The sequence below is a fragment of the Pristis pectinata genome, chromosome 7, assembly GCF_009764475.1.
Source record: "Pristis pectinata isolate sPriPec2 chromosome 7, sPriPec2.1.pri, whole genome shotgun sequence".
NCBI classification, from domain to species: Eukaryota; Metazoa; Chordata; class Chondrichthyes; order Rhinopristiformes; family Pristidae; genus Pristis; species Pristis pectinata.
The window spans coordinates 48,043,437-48,068,162 of record NC_067411.1 but is presented as its reverse complement, the minus strand read 5'-3'; positions in this window follow the sequence as shown (position 1 = coordinate 48,068,162).

The following is a 24,726-nucleotide window of genomic DNA, read 5'->3' as shown; positions in this document are numbered from 1 at the left end:
GGTATCATAGAACACACCATCATAAAGCAAACATTAGTTGGAGACAAAATTCTGCAGCTAGTCAAATTTGAGAAAAATGCTCAACAGTCCTCTCATATGACAAAAACCATAGTGAGATGAATGATTGATAGTGATCCTAATGAATACTGATTGATACTGCTCCCTGACTTTTCTTGGAGTGTTTCACATAATGGCATCATGTCTAATGGACCTTGAGAAGGACAAGAAGCAGCCCATCAATCACTAGGAGGGCAGTTTGAGGAGGATCTTAGAGGCAGATACTAGAGAGACCACTCTGTATTTATAGTTTTCTTGTCTCCTTTCTTGAAGTTCTCTGAAGACCCAGGAATCTTCTCCTCTGCCCAGATGCGGGAGATAAATCCGTGGATATGTGACTGCATTTCCTTACTTCCATACTTTAGAACTTTTAGGAGAGAATACTATCGATTGAAAAGCCCTGTTTTTTTTAAGTTGGCATAGTTGGAAGCACTCCTTCCAGTGGGCACCAACTGCCTCTCTGTCCTTGATATGCTTTCTTCTGTTCATGATTCTCAGTGAGATGGGATCCAGGGTGTTTCAACCATTCACGGCCTTAACAGCGCAGAAGAATCTGAGCATATTATGGCTATGAGTGAATTGCTGGACCTCCTGTGCTGTTTCCACCCACCAGCTGTTCTTTAGGTGCTGGGTTTTCTGGATCTTACTCTTATAATGATTATAGAGCTGTTTCTTTTCCTTTGAGGCCTTTTATGAAACAAGTTCGAGGTCTCCAAGGACAAAGGACTCTGAACACAGCCCTAGAATTAAATGATTTATTTACAAAGGCAAAAGTGGGGAAAAGGTAACAGGGCGACACACACATGCACACACATGCGCTCCAGTGATAACGAGCATGGGAAAATCACAACAAGGGTAAAATACACACACACACACACACACACACACACACACACACACACAAAACGAACTGGGTACAGACAATCAAGGAAAAGCAATATGCTACCCGCCATCCCTTGACTCAGTGCAGGCATGGCTCCACGCCACTGGGAATACTAACTTAAGATGCTTCTAACCCTGTCAAAGTGCACAACTTACCAGCGGTCTCTCCAGCGTCATTTCACGATTCCTCCGGGGCAACAAGGAGACCCGACCCAACACATGGGGCACTCTTTATGGGGCACTCTCAGGTAGTTCTAAAGGGCTAATGGCCCGGTGCCAGCAAGGACTAATCGATCACCGGAGACCAATGGCCTGAGGCCAGGTACAAAGGTGCTTAAAGGGGCCAATAGTCAGATGTGCATTGATGGGTGGGGTGGAGCCAAGCCTTGATTGACAGTGGTGTGTCTTTCGACCTGGTACTGGGCAGTGCTGTCACGTGACAGCCCCAGCCCTCCACAATACAAGGCCTAATGTACCCTCCAATACAGGAATACCTTATTTTTGTGGTTAATTAGCTCCTAGTTGTGGTTAATTAGCTCCTGGATCTTCTGGCCATTCTCATCGAAAAATTCCTGGTCCTTTCTGGTAGAGCCAAGAGACTCACAGTTCAATTGTTGCTGTTGCTTTGGGACCAATTTGATGGAAATAACAGAGCAGATTTGGTGCTGGTTAGTTATTAGCACCTGTCATGGTACATCCCTACATTCTCTCTCTTGGAGGATAATATAGTCAAACAGGGCCAGTGTTTACATCAGTGGTGTTGCCATGATGCCTTGTGTTTAGCTCTCTGATGAAACAGGGCATTGGTAGTTATAAGACTGTGCTCCAAGCGTTTTCTCAGGTGGACTGCTTTATTGTAGTTAGCCTTCCTTATTCCCTGTCATACCTTGCCAGAAGGTTGCATCTTTTCTCATCTTGGTGTTGAAGTTATTTTGGAGGATCAGTTTATCTTCCTCTGGGATATGACCAGGGATTTTTTCATGGATAGAGAAATCATTCCTGGCCTCATTCATAGGTTCCAGGTTATTGGTGAGTAAGTGTCACTCGGTAGCATTGCTGATAGCATCTTCCATGACTCTGCTAATGATTGGTACTGTGAAGCTCTTTAGGATGATTTGCCAAGTTATAAATGAAAGTTGTTTCTGTTGCTGATTAAACACTCACAATGGTGGAAAATCACACTGCTTTCTCACTTCTAGACCCTTTGGAAGTTTACTATTAATGAACAATAAAAGTAAAACAAGGTCATTGTGCATTGTGCCTTTCCCCCATGCTGAGATAATGTTGGCTCATCTTGTAAAAATAAAATTGAACAGAACTTCAGAAAACACCATTAAAGTGTATTTTGAAAAGTTAAATCAATGCATTTCCTGTCAGGAAGATGGATGTCTCACTGTTCAGTTTGCTTTTAAATGCTTCCATAACCTTCCAGCTAATTAATTTTATGAATTCACCCATTGTTTATATTCACAAAACCAAATCTGGACTTAATTACCTTCTTCCCAAAATACACAGTAATTATAGTAAATCAACTATTGCCTTGTTGTCTGCAGAAGACTCAATATTCATTCTTACCAAATAATTTGCAATCTCAACAACAGTTTAATAGGTCATTGTCATCATTTGTTGCTGAAATAATATCCTGATTAAGATAATGTTATCACCATTTATTGCTATTTTGTTGCTACCTACTCCATCGTAGGGCCCCCGTAGTCCTGTGAGCTTGTTGTGTTTGCTGATTTTGCTACAACCATTCATTCAGTAAACCAGTGGCATTGTGACCTCCAGTGGATGGCACCATGACTTTGGTGGATCTAAATGAGGTGAAGAAAACTCTCCAGTATTGGTATCGGTATTGGTTTATTATTGTCACTTGTACCGAGATACAGTGCAAAACTTGTCTTGCATACCAATCGTACAGGTCAATTCATTACACAGTGCAGTTATATTGAGTTAGTACAGAGTGCATTGATGTACTACAGGTAAAAACAATAACGGTACAGAGTAAAGTGTCACAGCTACTGAGAAAGTGCTGTGCAATAAGGTGCAAAATCACAACAAGGTAGATCATGAGGTCAGAGTCCATCTCATTGTATAAGGCATATAAGGGAACTGTTCAATAGTCTTATCACAGTGGGGTAGAAGCTGTCCTTAAGTCTGGTGGAACGTGCCCTCAGGCTCCTGTATCTTCTACCTGATGGAAGAGGAGAGAAGAGAGAATAACCCGGGTGGGTGGGGTCTTTGATTATGCTGGCTGCTTCACCAAGGCAGCGAGGAGTAAAGACCAAGGAGGGGAGGCTGGTGTCTGTGATGCACTGGGCTGTGTCTACAACTCTCTGTTGTTTTTTGTGGTCCTGGGCAGAGTAGTTGCTGCACCAAGCCATGATGCATCCAGATAGGATGCTTTCTATGGTGCATCGATAAAAGTTGGTGAGTGTCAAAGGGGACAAACTGAATTTCTTTAGCATTCTGAGGAAGTAGAGGTGCTGGTGAGCTTTCTTGGCCATGGCATCTCCATGAATTGACCAGGACAGGCTATTGGTGATGTTCACTTCCAGGAACTTGAAGCTCTCAACCCTCTCGACCTCAGCACCATTGATGTAGACAGGTGCATGTACACTGCCCCCTTTCCTGAAGTCAATGACCAGTTCTTTTGTTTTGTTGACATTGAGGGAAAGGTTGTCATGACACCATTCCACTAAGCTCTCTATCTCCTTCCTGTCTTCCAACTCATCGCTGTTTGAGATACGGCCTACAATGGTGGCATCGTCTGCAAACTTGTGGATGGAGTTAAAGCAGAAGCTGGCCACACAATCATGAGTGTATAGGGAGTAGAGTAGAGGGCTGAGGGCGCAGCTTTGTGGGGCACCAGTGTTGAGAATAATCGTGCCGGAGGTATTGCTGCCTATCCTCACTGATTGCGGTCTGTTGGTTGGAAAGTCAAGGATCCAGTTACAGAGGGAGGTGTTGAGTCCTACGTCTCAGAGTTTGGCGACAAGTTTGCTTGGAATTATGGCATTGAAGGCAGAGCTGTAGTCAATAAACAATAGTCTAACGTATGTGTCTTTACTGTCCAGTTGCTCCAGTGATGAGTATAGGGCCAGGGAGATGGCAGCCGTGGACCTATTTTGGCAGTAGGTGAATTGATTAAACTGTGCTTACTGTTTTGTGAGAAAAGTCATATTGTGGGGTTGCTGAAATATTATCACTCCATTAAAGTGCTGCAGAGAAAGGAAAACCAAAATTGTCCAGATGGTCCAGAGCTGAGTGTAGGGCCAGGGAGATGGCGTCTGCTGTAGACCTGTTTCGGTGACAGGTGAAATGCAGTGGATCGAGATTGTCTGGTAGGCTGGAGTTGATGCGTGCCATGACCAACCTCTCAAAGCACTTCAGGATGGTGGATGTCAGAGCCACTGGCATGTTACCTTGCTTTTCTTCAGTACTGGGATGACAGTGGTCTTCTTAAAACAGGTGGGAACCTGAGCTTGAAGCAGGGAGAGGTTAAATTTGTCTGCAAATACTTCAGCCAGCTGATCAGCACAGGATCTGAGCACACGGCCAGGGACACCATCTGGGCCAGATCCTTTCCTCGTGTTCACTCTCCGGAAGACTGATCTTACATCCTCAATGGTGACCACGGGTTCAGTTGCATTGGAGGTTATCAGGGTGGATGGTGACAATCCACTTCCCTTCTATTCAAAACATGCATAGAATGCGTTAAGCTCATCAGGAAGGGATGCGCTGTTGTTAACTATGCAGCCCGTCTTTGTCTTGTAGCCTGTTATGGCATGTAAGCCCTGCTATAGCTGGTGGCTGGTCTGGGACTCTATTTTGAGTCTGTATTGCCTCTTGGCATCCCTGATAGCTTTCTGAAGGTCATACCTCAATTTCTTGTTCAGATCAGGATCACCAAATTTGTGTGCAGCAATCTTCAACTTCAGTAGTGAGTGGATCTCCTGGTTCATCCATGGTTTCCTGTTTGGGAACACCAGTATTGTCTTCTTTGGTACACAGTCCTCAACATACTTGCTGATAAGGTCTGTGACGGTGGTGGCATATTCATGAAGGCTGGCAGCTGAGTCTTTGAACATGGACCAGCCCACTGTCTCAAAGCAGTCACGTAGGAGCTCATCTGTTTCATCAGACCAGTACTGCACGACTCTCTGTACCGGATCCTCCCATTTCAGTTTCTGTTTGTATTCAGGGAGAAGAAGCACAGCCTGGTGGTCTGATTTCCCAAAGTGAGGACGGGGGGTGGCTCGGAAGACATCTTTGATGATTGTATAGCAGTGGTCAAGGGTGTGAACGCCCCTGGTGGAGCAGGAAATGTGCTGGTAGTATTTTGGTAATACACTCTTGAGGTTGGACTGGTTGAAGTCACCTGCGATAATGAAGAGGGCCTCAGGGTATCCTGTCTCAAGGTTGTTGACCACGGGGTATGGCTTATTGAGTGCAGGCTTCATGTCCGTCTGTAGTAGGATGTAGACTGCCATCAGGATAGCTGAAGTGAGCTCCCTTGGCAGATAGAATGGTCGACACTTGACCGTTAGATATTCCAAGCTGGGTGAACAGGAGCTCACCAGGACCGTCACGTCTGAGCACCACGAGTTATTGATTAAGAAGCAGACCCCTCCGCCTTTAACTTTGCCTGAGGATGCTGTACGGTCCATTCGATGAATTGAGAAGCCCTCAGGTTGTATGGCACAGTCACGTGAAGCAGGTGTAAACCACATTTTGGTGAGACATAGTACACAACAGTCCCTCAGTTCTCTTTAGTAGGTCAGTCTTGCCCTTCGTTCATCAACTTTGTGCTCAATGGACTGGACGTTAGCTAGTAGTATGCTGGGGAAGAGGGTCTTGTACCCACGCTGTTTCAGCCTCACCTGCAGCCCAGCCCTATTGTCACTCTTCTGAGATACGCGGTGGTGACTCCTCGGTACTGAAGTGGAGCCACCAGGTAAGTGATTGTTTAAGGTTGGACCTGTACGACCTGGAGTGGATTCCCCTGGACTGGATGGTAAGTAACTTCTCCTTGCTAGACTTTGAAGACCTGGAGCGGATTTACCTGGACTGGAAGGTAAGTGACTGCCAGTGAACAGACTTGCCCTGGAGTGGATTCACCTGGACTGGGAGGTAAGCTTGTAAGACCTGGAGTGGAATCTACTGTGAAGCAAGTTTTAAGTTGCAGACCAAGGAGGAATGGGCGGAAGCAACAAGTCTACAATAGGACAGAGATCGGGAGAATGAATGACACAAATAGGGGTTCTGAAGGTCTGTTTGAGCAAGGTGTAAATAGCAGAAGACAAATGAAATCTGATATACCAGTATAAGAGAGATTAATAAAAGAAGAATGTTGGAAATGCGAGGTAGAATGGCTGATTATTTGAAATATTCTGAAATTGATATTAAGTTCTAAAGGCTGCAACATCCAGATGGAAGATGAGGTGCTATTCCTTGAGCTTACATTGAAGTGATATAGAAGGCCAAAGACACAGTGGTCAGAGTAGGAATGAAATATAGAATCACAGGACAGCTAACTGAAAGCTCAGGATTACCCTGATGTTCTGTGTCACACAATCTGTATTTGATTTCTCCAGTGTGGAGGAGATCACTGCATGGAGTACACTAGACTGGAAGAAGATTAGCTAAATTAGAGCTTCAATTGCAAGTATTATTTCGATCCTAGATGGTGGGAGGGAAAGTGGTAAAAGGGCAGGTTTTGTATTTCCTGCAGTCTTATGGGAAAGAGAAGAGAATGTGCAGGTTGGTGTGGTGAAAGGCAAGGACAAAGGGAACCCTATCTTTATTCTGAGTGAGAGAGGATAGTGTGAGAATAGAAGTGGAGAATATTGAAAGGTTTACCATGGTAGAGGAGAACGAATGATTATCGGGTAATTGGTAATTGATTTATTATTGTCAAATATACCAAGATACAGTGAAAAGCTTCTGATTATTATAAGTACATTGAAGTAGTATAAAAGAAAAAAATGGAATGCAAAATATAGTGTAACAATTGCAGAGAAAGTACAGTGCAGGTAGACAAATAAAGTGCAAGGGCCAGGACAAGGTAGACTGAGAGATCAAGAGTTCATCTTTATTGTACGAATGGTCCATTCAAGACCCTTATAACATTGATTTATGTGATAGACTGGGCTGAATTCACAACTCTCCGCAATTTCTTGTGTTCTTGGGCAGAGCACTTTCCATACTAAGCTGTGATGCATCTGAATAGAATGCTTTCTGTGGTGCATCTGTAAAAATTGGTGAAGATCATGGGATGTGCTGAATTTCCTTAGACTTTTAGGGAAGTAGAGTGTTGCTGTGCATTTTTGGCCATGTTATCCACGTGGCTGGCCCAGTACAAATTGTTAGTGATGTTTACACCAAGGAACTTGAAGTCCTCAACCACCTCCACCACAGCACCATTGATACAGACAGGGACGTTTACTCCTCCGTGTTTCTTGAAGTCAATGATCAGATCTTTTGTTTTGCTGACATTGAGGAAAGGGGAATGACATCTCAGAAGGACTGATGTGGAAAGTGTCATCATCAGAGCAGATAAGACGGGGACAGAGAAACTGGAAGAATGGAATTTAGTCCTAACAGTTGTCCTAACAAAATGTTGTGAGGTGGTATAGTAAAAGCAGCTGTTAGAATCTGTGGGCTAGCAGTCTTAGGCAGTCTCTTAAGATCAGGGATAACTTGCTGGGGTTCCTTTGGGTTATGAATTGATTGGTGAGGCTAATGTGAGAATTGCAGTCTCTTCTAAAGATGGAGTAGGTAGTCGCTGATTTGAACGGATGGGTAGGTAGCTTTTGAGGAGGTGCACTCCTTCGAGCTCTTGAGATTTTGAATACCATCCTGAATGCTCTTTCTCCACTTTGAGTGATCATGGGCCATGGATTCCCAGGAGTCAGTGGGACACTTTTTCAGGGAGATTCTGAGCATGTCCTTGAATCTTTCCTTCTGTCCAGCTTGTAATTGCTTCCTGTGAGACGGCTCAGAATAATGCTCGGAAGGTTGGCTGGGAGGGGACACTGATGACTTCCAAGCTAATAGCTGAGTTATAAACATGTACCACCACTCGGTCTCAGTAGTGTATACTACTTCAAAGTATTTACCCAGAGTACTGAGAGCAGTTTGACACAAGAACCCCAGATTCTGCAGTGTAACAATCCTGAAACCATTAACATTCACTATAAATCCATCACAAAACTGGCAGCAAGTTCAGGTAACTCACTTTTCCCATTTGTATCAGAACTGGCCAGTTCTGTGGAAATTGTTCATGTGCAATCTTAACTCAGTGTTTCTCCCTCCACAATCATCGTCCTGGCATTTCCGACATTCTCCTTTTCATTTTAGGTATTAGCAACAGCTCCAACTTGCACTTCATCACTTTAACATCTCCTTTTATTTTTCCTTCTCTTTCTCTAATTTCCCCAGTAACCTATTAACATGGTGGCTTATAAACCTATCCTCACCCTATCACCAATATTCCCATTGAACTAACCACCTGCAACTTCAAACTAACTTATTTTCATAACTTCTTCAGTTCTGACCTGATACATTAACACTGTTCCGCTTTCCACCAATGCTGCCTGATCTGCTGAGTGTTCCCAGCATTTTCCATTTTCATTATGCAAAGTTGTAAGCTGCTCAGCTCCATTTGCAATTAAATTGCACACTTATTTTTTGGCACTCATTGAATTGGCCTAGAGGTTTGGAAGGGGCTTTAACCAGTCTTGTCTCATGGGTGGATTATTCCTAATTAAGTCCTAATTCAAAACACCAAGGTTTATTGGTATTAACAACTTGAGATTCAAGGAATTTAAAGGAAATGTGACTGTAAATATGGCTCCTCCCCCAGGCTTCTCACTGTGCCAGGAAGTGATGAAACTTGGATGTCTGGAAGCTCTCTGCTAAGCAGCAGAGCAAGATGCATATTTTCCTTTAGTAGTTGCCAAGAAGGACTAAAATATGCACGATACCCTGGTGAACACTCCTGCTAGCATTACTTAACAGGATTAAAACTGTTAATTATCATGTATGTTAATTGTTAAAAAATGTGTATGATTCTTACTTTGAAATAATATTGTGTTCACCTTCAGATAGGAGATGATTATGGAGCCAAGAAAGGAAGAAAAGAAGGCAGTTACATAATGGTTTTCATAACTTCAGGACATCCTGAAGCACCTTACAGCCAAGGAAGTAATTGCAAAGAGCCATCACTCTTTTAATGTAGAAAAAGTGACAACAAATATATGCTTGGCAGGACTCACTAACAGCAATGTGATAATGATAGGCAATTTGGTTTAGTGATGATGTTTGAAGCTGGAACATTTGGGCTAATTCCATTGACCAAAATAGTTCCTCAGGATTATTTAGACCCACCTGAGAGTGCAAATGTAACCTTAATCGAATATCTCACTGAAAAGACTGAGCCTCTAATGGTCAGGCACTTCTTCAGTGCTGCATGAGATGAAAAAAAAATAACTCCTTGCATTTAAACAACCTTAAACAATTTGGGACCCTCCAAGCACCTTACAGCCAATGAAATGCAATGGAAATGCAGTCTCTTTTGCAATACTGGAGATACAGCAGCCAAATTTTACACATAAAGCTCTCATAAACAGCTATATGATAATGTCTAGAGGATCTAGCCTTTTGTCCTGTTGATGAATAAGTAATGACCAGGGTACTGAGGATGTCTCTACTGTTCTAAATATCATGACATCATTCAGGACCAACTGAAAGAACAGATGTTTAACATCTCATCCAAAAGGAGGTACCTCCAAGATTGTAGCTCTTACTCAGTACTGTATTGGAATGTCAGGTGTTGGTACTCAAGACACTGAAATACCACAAGAACCCACAACTTTTTTTGCTCAGAGGTGAGAATCCTACCACTGAGCCATGATTGGTGCGTGGGATGCAGGCATAAACACTGGTACTGACTTCAGCTCTGAAAATTTCCTCATTAGTTATCTGGACTTTGCCTAATTCTGTAGGTACCACAATGTTCAACTAGCCATTGCATCTCAAGCGAGCATAAAGGTTGGCATTTTTGCTTCCACCACCCATTAGGAGGTTGATTGGATCAGGCTGAATCCCTGATCCAAGCAACATTGTTCTCTCAAGTCAACAGGGAGTAATATTGAGTGGTGTGTAAATCCAACATACCTCATAAGTCTGTGAGAGTGCTGGCAATGTTAAATTTAAACAATCTCCAACTCTCTAAAGAATGGTATTATCAGTAAAGACAACATCAAAATGTTAGATGTATGATTTGTTGACGTAAACTTGAGAAACAGCATCTCATCTTCTGTGTAGGCACACTGTAGAGCTCAGAGATTTGCACTTTAACAGTGGAATAAAGTATTTGCTCTACAGAAATATCCCAATTGCCACTGCCCTTCTATACCAATCCTGAACATTGCAAGTTAGATCTTATTTACAGGCAGGTTTTTGTTCTAAATAAAGAAGCATTTGAAAATAGAAATTCATACCTTTGATTTTTTTTTCGGATAGAAGTTTAAGCCTTCAGTTGTTCTTCACTAGTGGTCTGAAACTGGAATTATAAAATGGATTTGCACTGACATTACATGCTGGCTAATATATCTGTCACGCTTAAACAATTTGGAGCTATTTTAAATTTTCAAGCATATCTTCAAGGCAAGGGTATAATTTAGCGATAGTCACTTTGACTTTGTATGAATTGGAATTGGTTTATGTTTGTCACATGTACCGAGGTACAGTGAAAACTTGTCTTGCATAGCATTCATACAGATCAATTCATTACACAGTGCATTGAAGTAGTACAATATAAATGCAGAATGAAGTGTAAACAGCTACAGAGAAAGTGCAGTACAGGTAGACAATAAAGTGCAAGGTCATAACAAGGTAGATTGTGAGGTCAAGAATCCATTTTATGGTAGGAGTCCATCTTATGTTATGACTAGTTTGCATCTTGGTTTTCATTTCCAGTAATGTTCCATGCTCACGGAAACCAGATTTGAGGAATACCTGAAATAAAGTGGTAAATGTTGGGGATATTCAACAGGTCTGGCAGCATCTTTGGTGAGAAAATGAATTTAATGTTTCAGGTTGATGCCCTTTCATCTGAATGTTTCCAAGATTTTGTTTTTGTTTCAGATTTCCAAAATCTGTAAGATTTTTCTTGTCTATTAGGGAACCCCTGTTTGCATCATCCAGCCAGATGCTCTCTAAGCTGCAACGTGGAGTGGAGCGGAAGAAAAGTTCTCCTTCTTTTCCTGGGGTGCATGGGGATGTGTGGTGTTGCAGAAGGTAGCATGGTGATGCAGCAGTTTGTGCTGCTACCTCACAGCTTCAGCAAACTGGGCTTGCTCCTGCTCTTGGATACTATCTCTGTGCAGTTTGCATGTTCTCTCCATGATTATGTGGGTTTGCATTGGCTGCTCCAGTTTCCTTGCACATCTCAAAGACATACTGTTAGTTAATCAGCGACTGTAAATGACTCCTTATTGTAGGTGAGTAGTGAAATAATCAAAGGGGAATTCATATGTTTGTGAGAGAGAATGCATTTCAAGGTAACATGAGCCTGATGGGATTGCTCTTGTGGGAGCTGGCATGGACTTGATGCGATGAAAGTCCTCTTTCTGCATTGTAATAAGTAAGTAAGTTGTCCAATGCTTCCCCACCTCCATCACCCAATCACTTAGCATCCAGCATCCAACATCCTCCCACCATTACAAATGCTCCCACCTTCACCTCATCCCTCATCAATTTCTTCCACCCAGTGATGGACACATTTGAATTCCTGGGGTCAAATCTCTTCCTGAAACTGTCAGCTCACTTTTGTGCTGTTTTAAAAGAGAAATTAACACATTTGCAGTTCCCACATTATTTCCTGCTAAATGTGTTCAGAAATCAAATATTATATAATGTAGATTCCTTGCTGAACTTAGGCTAGAGTTAAAGTCTGCTTAACTATTCCCAATTATAAAATGTCTACTCCTTAAACTATCTTCATTGTATGGACTTGGTCCAGAGTACAAGAATATTAAAATCCCTTTGTTCTTTGAATGCCTTTCTATAATCAGACTGAATTAACCCAGATATATCTGCTAATGATTTTCAGTTATGCCCAGCTTGATTTAATTGTAATTAAATTATCAAGAAGCTTAAAATAAAAAAAAAGAACTATAGTCTCCAGGCACATGAATAATAAAAAGCATTAAATCAGAACTGGAATAGCACATTTATGAGAGGATAAGGATAAAAAATCAGAGCTAGCAAAATAACAGAAATATTAAATAATTACTTGCTTCATTATTTACCAAGGAGTGAATGTATCCTTGGAATGAGATTGGGATTGAGATATCCCCATGTAAGATGAATCAGAATCAGAATCAGGTTTATTATCAGGAGAAGAAGTATTAAGTAATCAAACTTATAGAGGAAAAAACCTGTGGGCCTGATAAGTTGTATCCATACATTCTAAAAGGTCTGAGGGAAGACATACCAGAGGTGGTATTACATATATTTTATAATTCATTGGGAAAAGGTATAGTATCAAAGGACTGCTGAATTGCAAATATGTATCCATATCTAAGAAGGGAGATAGAAAATTATAGCATAACAACATTGGCAGGAAGAATAATGGAAGCCTTACTAAAGGAATACAGAAGATGGCTTTGCAAACTAAAGTATAATAATGAATAATCAGTAGGATCTCAAAAAACAATGTCTTGCTGAACTAGCCTGAGGTCTTTGTAGAGACATCAAAGAGAGTGGAAATACGTTATATAGGAGGTGCAAGATATGTAGAATTACAAAAGACTTCTGAGAAATTGCTACAAATAGATTTACAAATAAGACTGGAGGAGCTGAGTCAGAGAGCGAGAAGTGAAATGGATCACTGAGTGGATGATGGATAGAAAGCAGAGGGCATGATTATATTACATTTCTTCATTTTTCAGGATTTAGACAATGATGCCAAGGCCAGCTTTATTACCCGACCTTAACTATCCTTGCGAAGGTGATGATTAACTGTCTTCTGGAACTTCTGCAGTTCCGGTGATGTTGTTGGGTAAGGAGTTCCAGGATTTAGATCCAGTGACAATGAAAGAACAGTGATACATTATAAAATCAGGCTGGTCTACACCTTTGAGGAGAACCTGCAGGTGATGGTGTTCCCAGGTGTCTGCTGCTCTTCCCTGTCTTAGTGGTAAAGAGTGAGGGTGTGCAAGTGCTGTCACAGTAACCTAGGTAAGTGACTGAAGTGCCTTATGTAGATGGTATGTTTTACAGCCTTTGTGCCTCAGTGACGGGAATGAATTTTCAGGGTAGTGGATGGGGTGCCTATCAAGTGTGTTGCTTTGTCCTGGCTGGTATCAAACTTCTTGAGTGTTGTTGGAGCTGAATCATCCGTTTAAGTGGATAATATTCCATCACACTCTTGTTGGTGGTGGGATTCTTTGGGTGTCAGGAGATGAATCACAATATCCAGCCTCTGACCTGTTCTTGTAGCCATGGCTGATTCAGCTGAATTCTTGGTCAATGCAACTAAAAAGGACTTGGTGATGGGAATGCTATTGAACGTCAGGTGCAAGTGCTTAATCTCTCTCTTGTTGAAGATGATCATTGCCTGGCACTTTCATGGAACAAATTTACTCACTACTTATCTGTTCATACCTCATTGTTGTCTAGGTCTTGCCATTGACTGGAACAGACTGCTCATTTGCTAAGAAGCTGCAAATAGAATTGAAATAGCCATCACTGACTCTCTCCACTCCTGACCTTATGATGGAAATGAGGTCAATGATGAATCAGATGTATAAAGCTGGGCCATGGATATTGCTCTGAGGAACTCCTGCAGTGACATCCTGGAACTAGGATGATTGACCTCCAACAACCACAACCATCTGCTGTTGTGTGAGGTATGACTTTAACCATTGGAGTGTTTCCCCTGTAATGCCCATTAACTTCAGTCTTACCAGGGCTCCTTGATGCCACAATTGGTCAAATGCTGATATAAAGGTCAGGGGAGTTTGCACTACTAATCAGGAAGAATATCACAGCAGCACTTAGAGGGGATATCCTGGGGGAAATCGTCCAATAAGGCCACATAGGTAGAACGTAGGATAAAGGAGGGGTGATCAATCTACTAGAGTTATACTAAAGGCCTCTTCCCTTCTGGAACACAGCTCCTTGGGTCCAATGTTTAGACCAAGACTGTAATGTGGTCTGGAGCAGAATGGTCCTGGAGAACCCAAATTGGGCATGGAATAAGCAGATTATTCATGAGTAAATGTCACCTGAGAATACTGTCGATGATACCGTCCTTCACTTTACTGATGATTGGGAGTGGACTGATTAGGTAGTGATTAGCTGGAGAGGATTTGTCCTGCTTTTTGACAACAGGACACATCTGGGAATTTTTCCACACTGTCAGGTAGATGTCGATGTTGTAATTGTACTGGAACAGCTTGGCCGAGGGTGCAGCTAATACTCTAACACAAATCTTTAGTACTACGCCCGGATGTAGTCTGGTTCCATAATCTATGCTGTATTCAGTGCTCCCAGAGAATGTAACTGTCTGAAGACTGGTTTCTATGATGGTGGGTATCTCAGAGGTATCTGAAGTGCATCATCTATTTGCTACTAATGAGTAAAACAGGGATCAGTGCTGCAGCTTCAGCTATTTACAACCTATATTGTATCTGCATGGATTACCATTTGGAATTATGATATTATTGCAATTAGGAAAACATGGTTGAGGGAAGGACAGGATGGGCAGTTTCATATTCTGGTGTATAAAAGTTTCAGATGTGATGGGGGGATGCAAAAGTATAGTGACGAGGGGGGTTCACCGTTGGAAAGCAGCTGGGAGCAGGTCAGTAAGAAGGAGATGTTAGATTCATGGAACGCATAAGGGTTGATAAAACCCTAGAGGCAGATGAGATATATTTCCATTTGTGATGGGAAGCAAGGAAGCTGGGACCCAGATAGAGGTTTTTGCATTTTTTTTAGCTACAGGTGAGGTACCAGAAGACTGGAGGATAGCTAATGCTGTTCCTTTATTTAAGAAAAGCAGCAGGGATAAGCCAGGTAACTACAGGCTGGTGAGTGTTACATCAGTGGCTGATCAGGCAGAGTCAGCATGGCTTTGTGCAGGGGAAATCCTGTCCCGCTAATTTGAGTTTTTTGAGGAGGTAACCAAGGAGATGTCAATGTCCCACATAGCAGGATCCTCCAGAAGGTTAAGGCACATGGGATCCAAGGCAAGCTGCCTAATTGGATCCAAAATTTGCTTGGTGATAGGAGGTAGGAGGCGGTGGTGGAAGGTTGCATTTCTGATTGGAAACCTGTGACTGGTGGTGTATCACAGGGATTGGTGCTTGGACCCTGGTTGTTTGTGATGTATATTAAAGATTTGAATGTGAATATGGGCAGAATGATTTGTATGTTTGTTGATGGCATGAAAGTTGGTGGTGTTGTGGATAGTGAGGAAGCTTGTCTGAGGCTACAGCAGGCTCTAGATCAGTTAGAAAGTTAGGTGAAACATTGGCAGATGGAATTTTATCCTGATAAGTGTGAGGTGATGCGTTTTGGGAAGTCAAATAAAGTTTGGAAATATATAGAAAGTAGTAGGGCACCAAGGAATGTTGATGAACAGAGGCACCTTTGGCTTCAAGTCCATTGTTACCTGAATGTGACAACACAGGTAGGTAGGATAGAGAAGAAGGCATATTGCATGTTTGCCTTCATAGCTCAGGGCATAGAATATAAAAAATAGGATGTTATGTTGCAACTTTACAAAACACTGGTTAGACCACATTTGGAGTACTGTGTGCAATTTTGGTCACCACACTATAGGAAGAATGTGGTTGTAATGGAGAGAGTGCAGAGGAGATTCACTCGCATGAAGATACAAGAGATTCTGCAGATGCTGGAATCTGGAAGCAGCAAAACAGAGACACAAGAGGTTCACTAGTACGTTGTTTGGATCAGAGGAGTTTAGTGAAGGGGAGAATATTGGTTAGTCTGGGCTTATTTCCCATGGAGTAGTGGTTGGGGTGAAAGGTTACCAGGAGTAGGCGGGAATGTAGAGTTGAGGTTACAATCAATCAGCCGTGATTTTATTGAATAGAATGAGTGGCCTCTTCCTACTCTTAATTTGTAGTTTCATATGTTTGTATGTACCTTTCTCACATGGGTTAGCAACACCTTTGAACTGAATTGGACTATTCTGGATAATGCCAACTAGGGTTGGAGTTAAGCTGAGGGGCTGGTTACAATGTACCACCACAGAGGTAAGATATGCACTGGCATGCACACTGAAACTTGCCCATAGTTCTCTACCAAATCTCCAGCTATTAATTAGCTTAATGTACTGCTTTAGTTTACAATCATCTGCTATCCAGTGAGTTTCACATTTTTAAAAAAGGAAAAACAATCTGTATTCATCTAACATTGATGTGCGTGTTTTCTGAATAAAGAGTTGAGAGGTGTAACTAAACTTTCCCAGCTAGCATTGAATGTGGATGAATCAACTGAAACTGCCTACCCACAAAAAGATCCATTGAAAGTGGTGAGGATGAGCTGGCAAGGTATCAGGACCCTAGACAGCAGAACAAAGCCTCTATGAGCAGGAGATTGCAAAGATTAATTCCTGGACAACACCATTGTGCATTCAGACTCTTCTCCATTCTGAAATTAGAAGAAAGGTGGTGACTGACAGGAGACCTGTAAAACACTGGGTATAGCACCAGGATGAGGAGGATGGGCTGATACGTGGGGTTGGGGTGTCAGATAAATGTTGATATAAATAAGTATAGAGAATCATGAATTGTTTTGATGCAGTAGGAGGCTATTTGAGGAGTCAAGTCCATGCAGTTTCCTTTAGAACAATCCATTCAGTACCAAAACTCTGCAAATTATTCTCTCACAATTTCCTATCCAATTTCCTTTTGGATGTCCAGCTTGACTCTTCTGACATCTCCATAACATGCAGTGCATTCCATGTCATCATCACACCCTGTGTAGAAAATATTTTCCCCACATCCCCTGCTGAATCTTATGCTCCTTACTTTCAATCCCTGTTCCCTGATCCACTGAGCAACTTCCCTTCATTCCTCCTCCTTAAGCCAGTCTTGATCTCAATCCCCTCCATCAAGTCTTCTCTCAATCCTCTTTGCTACAAGGAAAATAATCCAAGCTTCACCAGGCTAACCTTACAGCTGAAACACATTGCAAAGCATAAAATACTGAAATGAATACAGAGGATATATATAATGGGTTGTGCAGATATGGCCTCATAACACTGGAGACCCAGGATCAGTCCTGACCTCGGGTGAAGTCTGTGTGGAGTTTGTATGTTCTCCCTGTGACTGCATGTGTTTTCCCTGGGTGGTCCAGTTTCCTCCCACATCCTAAAGACTTGTGGATTGGTAGGATAATTGACCGCTGTAAATTGTCCCTTGTGTATAGGTGAGTGACAGAATCTGGGAGGATTCAGAGTAAATGGGTGGTTGATGGTCAGCACAGACTCAGTGGGCTGAAGTCCTGTATCCATGCCCTATCTCTCTATGACTCTGTAACTATGAAAATAATGTTCCAAAATGAAGCAGAGAATAGACCTTCTCAAGAAACAAAAATCTTTTGAATAATTCAAAATTACAGACCTGAAGTCCCAGAAGTCCCACAGTAGCTATATAATTAAAAATTTAAAAAAACTGCAGTTGCTAGAAATCCTAAAGGAAAACAGAAAATGCATTCAGCAGGTCAGGTAACACCTGCAGAAAGAGAAATAGTTAACGCTTCAAGTCTGAGAACCTTTGTTGAAACTGGGAAAGAGAGCTCTGAGAAGTCTCGGACCTGAAATGTTAACCCTAAGAATTAATTGATACAAAAGCCAATTGATTTATTTACTATGACATAAAAGAAGGCCATTTGGCCCATGCCAGTTCATAGCAGAGCAATCCCACCAGTCCCATTCCCAATCTCTTTATTTCCCTTATTCTCTCTCATTTAGCTATCAACTACCCTTTGATTCTTTTTGCCACTTACCTACACTAAGAGGTAGTTCAAGCAGTCAATTAACCTGTCAGCATGGTTTGGGATGTAGGAGGAAACTGGGCCACCTGAGCGATACCCATGTGGTCACAGGGAGAATGTGCAAATGTCACATGGAAAACACTTGAGGTCAGAATTGAAGAGGGGTCTCTGGAGCTGTGATACATGAGGGCTAACTGCTGCACCTCCATGCCAATGAAGTGTGGCAAAAAAACTTTTCAAATAAATAGAAATGTGATGGTATATGCATTTATAACTGTGATACCGAGATATTGATGTAGAGACTAACACAGATGCAGGATTTGCACCTTGCTGTGTTCTTTGGGGGCATCTAGAATATTCTAAGAGTAATATGCCTCCATCGCAAGACGATAAAGGTTATACTTTCAGAATTGCTTATTCAAGCAAGGTTGAATCAGATAATGCCAACAATTTTATAAAATTGCAATGAAAATAAAATAATATGCAAATTTGAGAAAATAAAAATCATTAAGTATTAAAAAAGTGTTATAAGACAATTCCTTCTCAAATTAATGTAACAATATGACAACAGTTTCATTTCCAGATAATTAGTTGCACATGAACATGGATTGCTGAGAGTCTGTTAAAACGGTGTCTAATTGGAAAATTAGGAGCAGGGTAAGCCATCTGGCACTTTCAGCCTGTTCTGCCATTCATCAAGCTCATAGCTGACTTTCTGGCCAAAAGCCCATTTCCCTGCATTGTCCCCATTGATTCCCTTAAAATCTAGAAATTTATCCAATTCTGTTTTGAATGAACTCAATGACTAAAACTCCACAACCCTCTAGAATAGAGAATTTCACAGATTCACCACTCTGTGTGAGGAAATTTCTCCTCATTTGTCCTCAACAATTTACCCTTTATTCTGGGTCTGTTACCTGGGATTGTAGACTCCTCAGACATGGGATATATTCTCTCTGCTTCAGCCTGTTGAGCCCTGTAAGAATTTTAGAAGTTTTGATTAGATCTCCTCCCATTCCTCTAAATTCTATAGAAGACACAGCCAATCTAGTCAATCTGTCATCATATGGCAAACTCACTATCCCAGAACCAGTCCAGTGCTTTTTTTTTTGCACAACCCTTTGGCAATTACTGTATATCCTTTTTTTTTGGCAAAGAGACCAAAGCTCTTCATAATACTCCAGGTGCAGTCTCACCATGGTTCTATCTAATTGCTGTAAAACTTCTATTGTACTCAAATCTTCATCAATAAAGGCCAAGATGCTGCACCCAGGGGAAATCCACATGGTCACTGGAAAAATGTACAAAGTCCACATTAGCAGCACTTGAGGTCAGGATTGAACTGGACTGATGGAGTTGTGAGACAGCAGCTCCACTAGCTATGCCATTGAATTAACACTTGAGAATGTGGTGGTGATCTGCCTTCTTGAACATTGCAGCCCTTCCTCAGAGGTGCTCCAACAGTGATGTTGGAGAGGAGTTCCAGAACTGAGACTCGGTGGTGATGAAGGACAAACAATGTATTTCCAAGTCAGGAGGTTGTACAACCTGGAGGGAAACTTAAGGTGGTTCCCATGCTTTTGCTGCCCTTGTCCTTTTTGGTGGTGGAGGTTAGGGGTTTGGGGAGTACTATCAGAGAAGAATGAGTGAGTAACTACTATGTATTTTGTAGATTGCACGTACTAGCACCCACTGTGCACCAGTGATGTAGGGAACAAATATTTAGGGCAGTAGTTGGAATACTATTCAAGGGGAATGTTTTGTCCTGGATAATGTTGAGCTTCTTGAGGTCTGTTGGAGCTGCACTCATTCAGGCAAGTGTGCATTTTAGCACAATCCTGACGTGCCTCATAGATGGTAAAAGCTGCCTTGCCCAGCTGGACATGGAATTCACTTTTTCACAGAGCCACTCTCACTGCTTCTGATCTGCTCTTGTAGTCATGATAGTTTTGTGGTTGGTCCAGTTGAGTTTCTAGCCAGTGGTGACCCTGGGATATTATTAGACTTGATGATGGTAATGCCATTGAATGTCAATGCTCAGTGGTTAGTTTATCCCTTGTTGGAAATGGTCATTGCCTCACATTTCTGTGGTACTATAGCTCCTTATCAGGAAGAAATGTCAACAATTGTAGATGGCCCTCCCAGCACATCCCTGGAAAATCAAAGTTACTTAAAACAATATGCAACACTAAAACAAACATATTGAGAAAATACCTCTGATGATCACTCATGATTTGTGTGCTCAGCAGGTGAGAGCCTTCACAGTTTAAGAAAAGGTCCAAATTCTGAGGGAGAGCTTAAAGCCCTCCATGAGTGTCTGTAGCCTAGAGTCAATGTTTCAGGTTGATGATCTTTCATCAGATGCTTCCCGATCAGCTGACGATTTCCAGCATTTAGAGTCCCAGAGTCATACAGCACTGAAACAGGCCCTTCAGCCCAACTAGTCCATGCCGGCCAAACTGCCCACCTGAGCTAGTCTCATTTGCCTGCATTTGGCCCATATCCCTCTAAACCTTTCCCATTCATCTACCTGTCCAAATGTCATGGACACTTGGTTCCCTTCAGTAAGGTGAATGAGCATGACATAGATCTCCAATGGGCTGAACATATTTCAGTGGAAAAGTGCTGATTTTTATCTGAATGTTCTACATTCAAAATTTCCTAGTCACTCTGCGTCCTTGTTGTCTCTGATATTTGATTTGATGCTACAGAGCATGAGTGCTGCAGATTATTGCCGAGCACTTCCATTGCAGGAAGATGTTTTATTTCAGCGTAATGCCATTGAGAATCAATCATTTTCTGGAAAGGAACACAGTAATGATTATTTCTGGGGTGAGTCACTTGGGAATTATGGAGCACTGCAGAGGAACTTGGACCATTCAATCTGAGGGTTACCTGTCACTGGACACTCCCATGACAACCTGGTCTTATCAGCATATTTTCTACTGATTGGACCTTAAGTGCAAGGGAAATTTCTAGCAGAAGAGACATCGGTGGTCCACAGTTGTGCCTCCTTAGTGCAGAAATTTAAACCTTGTATTTTCAAGCTCACTCCGTCCACAAAGGTTTAATGCAGTTACTCTGGTAACAAACACCACATCTCTGGGAGACAAGTTTGTTTAGAAGAAAATGATTGTTACTTGTACACAATTTTTTTTATTTCAAAGATAAGCTTTATTCATAAAAAAGCAATACACAACAGTATATGGCTTTCTTTACATTCATAGTGTTGTCCGGTCTATACATTCATAATGTTGTCCTGTTAGTACAGTCAGTAGTGCCATCAAATAGATAAACTGTTTGCACAAAGCACCAATGCCACTCCTATGCTCCCTTTGAACAATATACTCTTCAGGTGTTTGGAAGGTTGTTGCACAGGACCCAGTCCTTTGTCTCGGTGACCAGAGGTGGCAGGACGTTTTTTTTGCAGTCTTTCCCTATAAAGCCTTTGTATTGGCTGCACCAAACTTCAGTGTATCCCTTAGCACGTACTCCTGCAGCCTGGAATGTACCAGGTGGCAGCATTCAATTACACACATCTCATTGTACTGGAAAACCAATAAGTTTTGGGCAGGCCAAAATGGGTCTTTCACTGCGTTGATGATCTTCCAGTAGCACTTGATGTTTCTCTCGGTATCAGTCCCTGGGAACAGCCTGTAGGTCAGAGAGTCCTGTGTTATGCAACTGCTTGGACTGAACCTCGATAAGGACCCTGGCATCCTTTTCCAGATCTTTGCAAATGCACAGTCCACAATGAGATTGACAATTGTCTTATCCTCATCATACCAGTGTCGAGGGCAGCATTCATCGGGACTGAGTCTCGACCAGGATCTGATGGGGACTCCCTGTCTCACTGCCAGCCAAGCAAGGTCTTGGTGCTTGTTGGTGGGTTCTGGTGATGAGGCATTCTGCTAAATGGATACAAAAGAGACTTTGACACTCAACAACTTTCATCGATGCACCATAGAAAGCATCCTATCTGGATGCATCACGGCTTGGTATGGCAACTGCCCTGCCCCAGACCGCAAGAAACTGCAGAGAGTTGTGGACACAGCCCAACGTGTCACGGAAACCAGCCTCCCCTCCTCTGTCTTTACCCCTCACTGCCTTGGTGAAGCAGCCAGCATAATCAAAGACCCCACCCACCCGGGTCATTTTCTCGTCTCTCCTCTTCCATCAGGTAGAAGATACAGGAGCCTGAGGGCACATACCACCAGACTTAAGGACAGCTTCTACCCCACTGTGATAAGACTATTGAACGGTTCCCTTATATGATGAGATGGGCTCTGACCTCATGATCTATCGTGTTGTGACCTTGCACCTTATTGCACTGCACTTTCTCTGTAGCTGTGACACTTTAATCTGTACTGTTACTGTTTTTACCTGTACTACCACAATGCACTCTTTACTAACTCAATGGATCTGCACTGTGTAATGAATTGACCTGTATGATCGGTACGCAAGACAAGTTTTTCACTGTACCTCAGTACAAGTGATAATAATAAATCAAACCAATACCAATACCAGATGCTAGAATCTGGAGCAACAAACAATCTGCTGGAAGAACTCGGGGGGCTGAGCAGCATCTGTGGGAGGAAAGAAATTGTCGACATTTCGGGTCGAAACCTTGCATCAGGACTGAGAGTGGAGAGATGAGAGGGCTGGTATGGAGAGGAGAAGGGGAGTGGCAAGAAAGGATTCTGAGGTGATTGGTGGACTGAGGAGGGGTGTGACATGACAGACAGGTAGAGCCAGGTAGGGGAGTTGAGTGGGGGTGGAGCTAGAAGACAGTGGCAGGTGAATGATAGATGGAGGCAGACAGAGAGAGAGAGAGAGGAAAAAGAGAAAAAAACAGATGGAGCAAGGTGGGGGGAGGGGAGTGTGGAGACAGGAGACGGCTGCTGGAGGGGGATAAGCAGGAACACAAAGCACGACCGGTGCTGAATTTGGATAAGTAAAGGAGGTGAGAATGGGAACCATTAGGGGAGAGGCGAGCAACAGTTGGAACCAAATGGGGGTGGGGTGGGGGGTGAACCTGTTTATGAAGTGGGTGGATGGAACCGGGAGGGGGAAGGGGACAAAGGTGGAAAGATGGGTGAAGGGGGGCTGGGGGGAGGGTGGGAAGGGGGACAAAAAAGGAAGAGGACCAGAGGATGAGAAGGAGACCTGGAGTGGGAAAGAGGCAAGAGGGAAATAACAAAGAAAAGGTGGGGGTTTTACCTAAAATTGGAAAACTCAATATTTATGCCATTGGGTTGTAGACTATCCAGGGGGAATATAAGGTGTTGTTCCTCCAGTTTGCATTAGGCTTTATCCTAGTGGTAGAGAAGGCCGAGGATGGACAGGTCAGTGTGGGAATGGGAAGGGGAGTTGAAATGGTCTACAGCTGGGAGCTTGGGATGGCCATTGCGGTCTGAGCGTAGGTGGCCTGCGAAATGGTCGCCAAGTCTGCGCTTGATCTCACCGATGCAGAGGAGGCCACATCAGGAGCACCAAATGCAATAGACAAGGTTGAGGGTGAGGCACGTGAACCTTTGCCTCACCTGGAAGGACTGGTTAGGTCCCTGGATGGTGGTGACAGAGGAGGTGTCAGAACAAGTGTTACACCTACTGCAAGGGCAGGGGAAAGTGTCAGGGGTCAGGGAGGGGTGGGTGGGGAGGGATGAGCGGACCAGGGAGTCACAGAGGGAGTGGTCCCTACAGAAGGCAGAAAGAGGTGGAGAAGAGAAGATGTGGCTGGTGGTGGGATCACTTTGCAGCTGACGGAAATGATGAAGGATGATATGCTGGATGCGGAGGCTCATGGGGTGAAAGGTAAGGTCAGGGGAACTTTCTCTCTGTTCTGTCAGGGAGGAGGCAGGGTGAGAGCATAAGTACGAGAAACAGAGGAGGTGCGAGATTGGGCTCCATCAACCACAGCATAAGGGAAGCTACACTCCCTGACAAAGGAGGACATTTCAGACGTCCTGGAACAGAAAGCCTCATCTTGAGAGCAGATGCAGTGGAGGCAGAGAAACTGGGATAAAAGAATGGCATCCTTACAAGACACAGGGTGGGAAGAGGTGTGGTCTAAGTAGCTGTGGGAGTCGGTGGGTTTATAGTAAATATCAGTGGATAGTTTGTCTCCTGATACGGAGACAGTGAGATCTAGAAAAAGGAGAGAAGTGTCAGAAATAGTCCACACGAATTTGAGAGCAGGGTGGAAGTCGGTGGAGAAGGTGGTAAAATTGATGAGTTCTGCACAGGTGCAAGAAGCAGCATTAATGCCGTCATTGTTGTACTGAAGAAAGAGTTAAGGAGTGGTACAAGAGAAGGTTTGGAACAAGAACTGTTCCATGTAGCCAACAAAAGACAGGCATAGCTGGGGCCCATGTGGGTGCCCATAGCTACACCTTTGATTTGTAGAAAGTGAGAGGAGTCAAAAGAGAAGTTGTTTAAATTAAGAACAAGTTCAGCCAGGTGGATGAGAGGATAAGAGTGTTGGTGGAGGGGAACTTTGTTGTAGAAAAAAGCGGATGGCTTTTAGACCTTCTTGATGGGGGATGAAGGTGGATAAAGACTGGACATCCATAGTGAAGATGAGGTGGTGGGGGCTGGGGAATCGGAAGTTGTCCCAATGGTGGAGGGCGTGCGAGGTGTCCCAGATGTAGGTGGGAAGACACTGGACAAGGGGAGACAGGATGGAGTCCAGATATGAGGAGATAAATAAATTTCGTGGGGCAAGAGCAGGCAGAAACGATGAATCTA